Genomic DNA, 7,672 nt, shown 5'->3' with positions numbered 1-7,672 from the left:
CATAGATACATTTGGACGTAAAGCCATACGCGTATTTCCTTCACCTATTTCTCCGTGTTTTTTTCTATAACATAAGAACATAATGGTGATTTTTTTATCGTAACAATACAATTGGTAAATAACATGGTTCAAACAATAACATAAACGAGTTTTGATAAAACATTTTTTAGTTAACTATATAACTATCGTAAATTTTTTTAAATTAAAATAATAAGTATTTAAAACAATATTATGGTAATAATAATAAAATAAAATTGGTACAATTTTTAAAAATATTTAATTTCAACGTAAATAATAAATTAATGATTAATAATATATATAAAGAAAAAAACATTTATTTTAGGAATCACAATATTTAGCTTTGTCTAATTAAAACACAATTATAATTTTATAAGGTGAATTGGATAACAAAATTCTTAGTATTATAGAAAGATAATTTATGTTAAAGAAATTCTAATTTCATTCGGAACCATGTTTATCCTTTTCTTTTATATTCTCATTTATCTGGTACACTACAACATTAAATTTAGTAAATACTTCATTTTAAACGAAAAATGTAATATAATTTACAAAAAAAAAAATGTGAATCCTAAAATGTATTGTATGAAGATTTAATTAACACTTATGTTTATATAGATATATTCATGATAACTCAAAAACTGTAATTCAGCAAAAGAGTAGTGATAAACAATTCATCATTATTGTATGACTTCGCAGCTATTTTATAAATGATGTTTGTCCCATATCATCTGAAAAATAATATATAAACATAAAATAGGTTAGTTATATAATATTATTTATTCAATTATGTAATACATTATTATAATAATATTGTTAGTTATGATGTTATGTAGCAATAGTATAAAATGTTATGGAATAGATACAAAATAATCAGTATTATAGTAAATATTATTTAAATGTGTTGCTAAAAAAAATAGAATTTTATCTCTTTATAACAATATATCATACTAAATATTAACGTATATTAATTTGTCCACACATATATTGTGTATTATAATATATTATACGCAGTCTGCATACATCAAGATCATGGATGGAACTAGGACTTCGTAGTTACGTGGGCTAGACGCTTAGAAAATCAAAGTTCAAAATAAGCAACGGGGGTAAATAACCGCACAAACACTCCAACCCCCTCCCCTCCCATCTGACAATCAAGGGCGTCACTTGAGTTTAGTAATCCAAGGGAGTACTGTAAAATTAATGTGGAAAACAAACCATACAGTAAAAGCACCTCCCTCCTCGTCTATAAAAACTAAAAGTAAAAAATAAAATAATATACATTTTATAAGTGTAGATATATAAACTTAAATTATTTTAGGTAGAAAGATTTATAAATTATCACTATTGATCACTTTGTTAGATAATTCTCTCTTTCTATAATTATTAAAGCCAGTTCCCTGTTTTGGATCATAGTCGACCTGATGTATGTTTCAATTCTCCTCATATACAAAGTAAATAATATAATAAAAATATATATAAACATCTACAATATAAATATATTTTATTTAGATTTATGTAATAATCGTTTATTTATATTTATTTAACACATAACAATTTTTTTTTATCGATTAGGAGCCTAAAAGTGGTTATAAGGGGGGGGGGGGTTCTGAGCCCCTCTATTTACGCTGATTATACAAATACTTTTAGAATGCAAATACTGTTGTAAATTCATAAGTTGCAAATATAGTTGACGTTTTGACTGTTTTGTTGTTAGCAAAGCCACAATTAAATTTTTAATTTGAATATATATATATACAGTAGTCACTCGATAATTCGAAAAACTCCATAAATCGAACTAAATGCTGATTCCCCTGAGAAAACCTCTATAATTAGAAGAAAATACATGTATTCCGGTTCCCACGATAATTCGAAATGTCTGTCGGTGGGACACACTCTACAATTCGATTTTTTTTTCACGAACCTCTATAATTAAAACTTCCTTAAACGCGATTATTATATTATGTAAGTTCATATGTATGTACATATAAAGATTATGTACAATCTATTTGACGTACTCGCAATGAAACTAATAACGACGGTGGTTAAATATCATCATACCTTATAAATGTTATCGTACCTTACCTACCTAATCTAAACTTAAATAATTGTATTATTTAACCAAAATAAACCTCAGTAAACCGTTGTTGAAATCCAATAAAATGTAGTCAGTCGCAATATTGGTCCCGTAGAGTACAAGTGTTTATCGATAGCCGACAAAAAAAAAAAGTGATCGCGGATTATTTGAACACTCACTAAAACGAAAATCTCTATAAATCTAATTTTTAACTCGGTCCCCTGAATTTCGAATTATCGAGTGCGGAGTGACTCCTGTAATACCTATCCCATCAACTTTCTTTAAATATAAACAAATATAAGTTTAATTCTATATATTTTGAGAAACTAAAAAAAAAAAACATTGATTTTAATTGAACATTTACTACTTATGCCACAAAACAATCATCATATTATAATTGCTACTACACCACCGACACACAACACGCAATAGTACAATACACAATAAACCTTTATTATCGTGAATTGTTTTTGTATTGATTGTTCTGTATGTTAATCATCAGATTATTTACATTTGTTAGTTTTAGAAATGTGTCGGTAACCCAACCGCTTGTTTTATTTCTTATTATAATTTTTATATTATAGTTTTTTTGTGTTGCGCATTTTGTAAAATTATTAATAACTTTATTGTAATAATGCTGTTTAACTCGAATCGCAGCGATTTTTTTATGTTATATTCTTGGTTACATATAACCAGTATTGTTACGTATAAAATATGAAATTATTATTATACACTATTCTTGGTGCTAATTTCCACTTTTTTTATATATTATATTTTGGGCTATAATCTCCAAATTTTAAACTCTGGGCGAAACGATTAATATATTGATTTTAAAACGAAGTGTGAATATTTTAACATTAATTGTGCATATTTATGACAGAAATTTGTATTTGTATGCAAACTTACCTAAGTTTTAAAAATGTAATAAATAATTCCTCACAATTTGTCATTATTATATCCATTTATAATATTACATGTGGATAGGAACGATTTAGTTTTTATAAACATTTATAGTTCAAATTTTTATAAAATTCGTCAAAATTTCAAAAATGTGCCGATAATTATCTAAGTATAACTCATATTGAAAATATGAATACAAGGTTCATCATAAGTAAGTTGTTATGTAACGAAAAATCTGAAACTATAATTTTTTTTAAATTTGGCTGAAATAAGATATTTAACCCAAGAATAACTACTATTTTATTTATGTTTTTCTAATTTAAAATTATTATTCGTGGGTACTTGAATCTTTTAACACAGATTTAATTATTAAATCATCAATTACATTTTCAAATGCAATGTTTACCAATACTGAAATAAATAAATAACTTTAATAGCAATATAAGTTGACAAAAAATATACTTGGCAATATAGGCTGACACGTCGTTTTCGCTCAGAATCGTTCTGAGTAGTTATGCAATGATTTATCATTGAAATAAAATTTAACATAATATACATTACAGTGACTTACGCAATGACGAAGTAAACTTGACACCTACCGTACGGCAGAGCGATTACCTATTTTCTCAATTTGTACATAATATTATTATTTATATTATCTGTGAGCGTAAATCGAAATATTTTTTATTTGCAATATCCCCAGTTCAAATCATCGCGTTATATGAGCTATATTTTTTTGTAAACTGTGATTTTATTTTTTATATGCCTAGGACCAGCTGGCCAGACTACGTTTCGCTCAATTCTATCTTATTTTTATTATTACCCGTCCTGTAGGAGTAAATTTTATATATTTTTATTTGAATTACCGTACATTGTTTTCGTATTAACAAGCATTATATATTATTGCACTATTTGAACTCTGTAACCACCGTACATAATATTATATAGGTACACATATACATATAACACACCTTAATCTACGTCGATATGTACCCGACAATCCCAACCACTGCTGATCGAGCTACTTACACCGCTGCACTCTCAATCAGATATGTATAATTTCAGTCACTTTACTAAGCACACATTTTATATCGGTGATCGGGCGCACGTATTAATATTATATGTTCCCGGCACGTACATAATATTTTATAATCGTATCTGTATGATTTTTAAATAATATAATGTTAACTATACTTGTGCCATATTTTATAAATCTTTGTTTCAAAAAATGTATAAATTATTATACCATATTAATTTATTATAGTAAAACTATTGTTTATAAAGTGTCTATTGGTTATAAAGTTATAATTTTTTCATTCTGTATTTTGCATCATTGCAATAAATAGCATGTTTTAAAATATCTAAAATATTAGTTATTGACCATCGTTTAGTAAGTACCTATTATATACCTAATATTATGTCGATTGGCGTTAGTGTTTTAAAAACATAGCTGTGAACATTTCCAAAGGAAGTACGTCACTGGATATTGTATTTCAATTTAATTACCAATCTTGACATGCCTTTTCAATAATATAGACAATGAATGTTAATTAAACATGTTAGTACATGCATTTTCTAGACAAAAGGCGCTGACTTAATGATAACACCTATAATAACAAACCTATTATTATTATTATTATATTGTATGTCGCTCATTTATAATAGACATATTTTGTTGAGATACATAATCGTGAGGAAACAAACAATAATAGTAGATATATATGAAATAGCGAAAATATTGGAAATTTAAGAATTTGAATACATTATTAAAAACATTTTATAAGAAATTATAAGGTGTTCTCATATGTCATGTCAGTACAGCGTTAAATATGCTTTTAATCCATGCAATGGGTTGTAAAACGTGTACTAATTATTAATCGGTTAGTTCTTTATTAGTATGGCGATAAATAAATAATATATTTTTACGCTAGAAAGAAATTAAATTTATTTATGTTAATTTGGTCGGTAGTTATATATCATGTATGTTTAAAATTATCAATTTTTTAACTGAAAATAAAAAAACCCTAGACACAAAAGTATGATACAAAAAAAACCAGACAAAATATAAATTAAATTCACCTTTTTTCTCACCATGACAAAAAATGTTTACCTTTGCCAACATCTTACGCCTATATTGTACCTACCTACCTACATACATATAATTTAAATATATACATACATACATATATATATATAATACCAACATGCATGCTACGACTTACGATCAACGAAATTAGGAAAAATGTTTTTTACAGCTAGATTTAATTACTGTTGGGAAAACTTAAAAAAGTTAGATTCTAGTCCATAATTTTATTTAAATATAATATTATATAATTTGATTTAAATTCAACGATTTTTTTCCTTTCTTTATACATGCAAATCATGTGACGTGCCTTCAAAACACATATTTGTGATATAAAATTCAATAGTAAGTTTTTTCTGAACTGAACTTATAACTTTCTTAAGAATTTTCCATTTTAATTTAATTTTAAAAAGTTGAGATTTCTTTCATTTCTTATAGTATAATAATAATCATAACCATCAAACACGCGTGAAAAATTGCAATGGTACATAATATATTAATATATTACACACACACACACACACACACACACACACACACACACACACACACACACACACACACACGTATTTTAGTTTTACAACGATCACCTACAAATGTCACGTGCAGAATAATTTCGGAATCATTTGAAATTACGCAAAAGCTTTCACCAACAACGCCATCGCTGTAATATTGGACCTGAATGTATCTGATTTCTGGATGCACATTTCCACAAGTTATAATATGTCATAATGAGAGTTTCTACATAATAATAAATGTCAATAGGATAGTATATTATGTTGATGAAGATCTTGAGACACTGGTACCCTTAAAGTGCTTTGAGCTAACGGGATAAAACGAGATAAGTATGTGCACAAATAATATTATATACTATATAGACTATTAGAAAGATAACACAGAATGTGGATACTCATAAAATTAATGAATTTAAAAAAAATTGTTTTGCACGACGTGCGTCGACATATGAGCTGTAAATATTGTACAGACGAAATGTATTGAAATTATTAATGGTCATGACATACCATACAGTATGGACCATAAGTCCATGACGGTCAAACTATTGAACAGATTATTCTCTCACCCTCCCACAGTCCCTCCTTGCTTCACATTTGTTATAGTGTTAATAATTGCAGTCAATAGACATGAACAATATATTTAGTGATAGATTATTCGGATGAATGTGAGAATCGGTCGATTTGACATTGCAAGCCACGCGTGGGTATCTATATATATAAAAATAATTGTACATTTTGAATAAATTTTATAACTCAAGAACCATCAAACCGATTTCGATAAAAATTTCAGGGAATATTAAAATTAATATTTAGATAGTTTTTGTGAAGTTTGTACGCTGTACGATAAGTGGTTCCGGAGTTATGGTCTTTTAAGTGAACACCTGGCGACATGGCCTTTGTTGATTTATATTATTATTTTTTGTCAGTCTATATAATATATCTATCTATATATATAAAAATGAATGTATGTGTGTCAGTGTGTGTGTCCATGTTACCATGGCAACCATTTATATATTATTTTGAGATTTCCGTCCGTGTGTGTCTCCGTATTACCTTGGCAACTATAATTATATATTATTTTGAAATTTCCGATGGAATGTTTTGTATATAAATGGTTTCCATGGTGATATGTAACACATATTGTTCCTATAGAGTTGGCAATTTTAATGGGCAACGAAGTGAACGGGATCAGATATTTTTATATACATAGATAGATATTATACCTCTGAGCAGAAGATAGACTAATTTAAAAAGGGAGAGGACCAACCCCGGGAGGTGGTCAAACAGGGATTTTGATATTTTATATGGACATTTTTGTTTATAAATGGTTTCCATGGGTTTTGAAGCTATTATAATAATAATTATTGGTTTAAAAATTTAAAATTGTTGTTATGGTAACCGTTATGGTATAAAAAAACAAATTATTCATATATCGTTGGTATTTTTAATGGGCAACGAATTGCATGGGATCAGATATTTTTCTATATCTATATATATAAAAGTAAGTGGCGGTTTCTATTATCCTTATGATCTCGAAAACTACCCGACCGATTGACTTGAAATTCAACATAGATATTCAGCTACATCTGAGGAAGGTCAGAACCGACATGAAAAACCCACTCGATGTCTTTCTCGGTCACCAGGTCGAGACGACTGCATGTAAATATTTTAATGTATATTTTATAATTATTATGTTTCTATGGAAACTGTCCGTTTATAAGCCAATACGAGCAAAATACAAATACAAAAATGAAAAGATGGCATGATCGATAAGAACGATATCTTTTTTTTTTTATTTGTAAAAATTATATAATAATCTGTATCATTTTAATGCTTGAGGATATACGATGTTCTTTGTTTTTCCATTCGGACAATAAATGTAGAGATTTTTCGGGTCACCGCCTCTTGAACATGCCACATATAATTGTCCATGAGAGAAGCACATACGATCAAGTAGAAGTCCCGTACATTTCAATGATTGACCTTGAGATTTATTTATGGTGAAGTGAATGCAAGTTTTACCGGGAACTGTAATCGCTAATAATATATAAACGTACATGCAGTAAAATTCCCATGGGG

At 27.7% G+C, this 7,672-nt stretch overlaps 1 protein-coding gene across 1 annotated transcript in view; it reads right to left on the bottom strand.

Moving 5' to 3' along the window:
• Positions 1–276: 276 nt before the first annotated feature.
• LOC100568467 overlaps positions 277–7,672 on the bottom strand; it is a 76,487-nt gene continuing 69,091 nt past the window's right edge. The window contains exon 5 of the mRNA XM_003241668.4: positions 277–749. The gene's annotated coding sequence lies outside the window, so the exon portion shown is untranslated. The remainder of the gene's footprint in view (positions 750–7,672) is intronic.

Source organism: Acyrthosiphon pisum, chromosome A1 (genome assembly GCF_005508785.2).
Source record: "Acyrthosiphon pisum isolate AL4f chromosome A1, pea_aphid_22Mar2018_4r6ur, whole genome shotgun sequence".
In the NCBI taxonomy this organism is placed as follows: Eukaryota; Metazoa; Arthropoda; class Insecta; order Hemiptera; family Aphididae; genus Acyrthosiphon; species Acyrthosiphon pisum.
The sequence above is the reverse complement of the archived record's forward strand: the minus strand, read 5'-3'. Positions and strand labels throughout refer to the sequence as shown.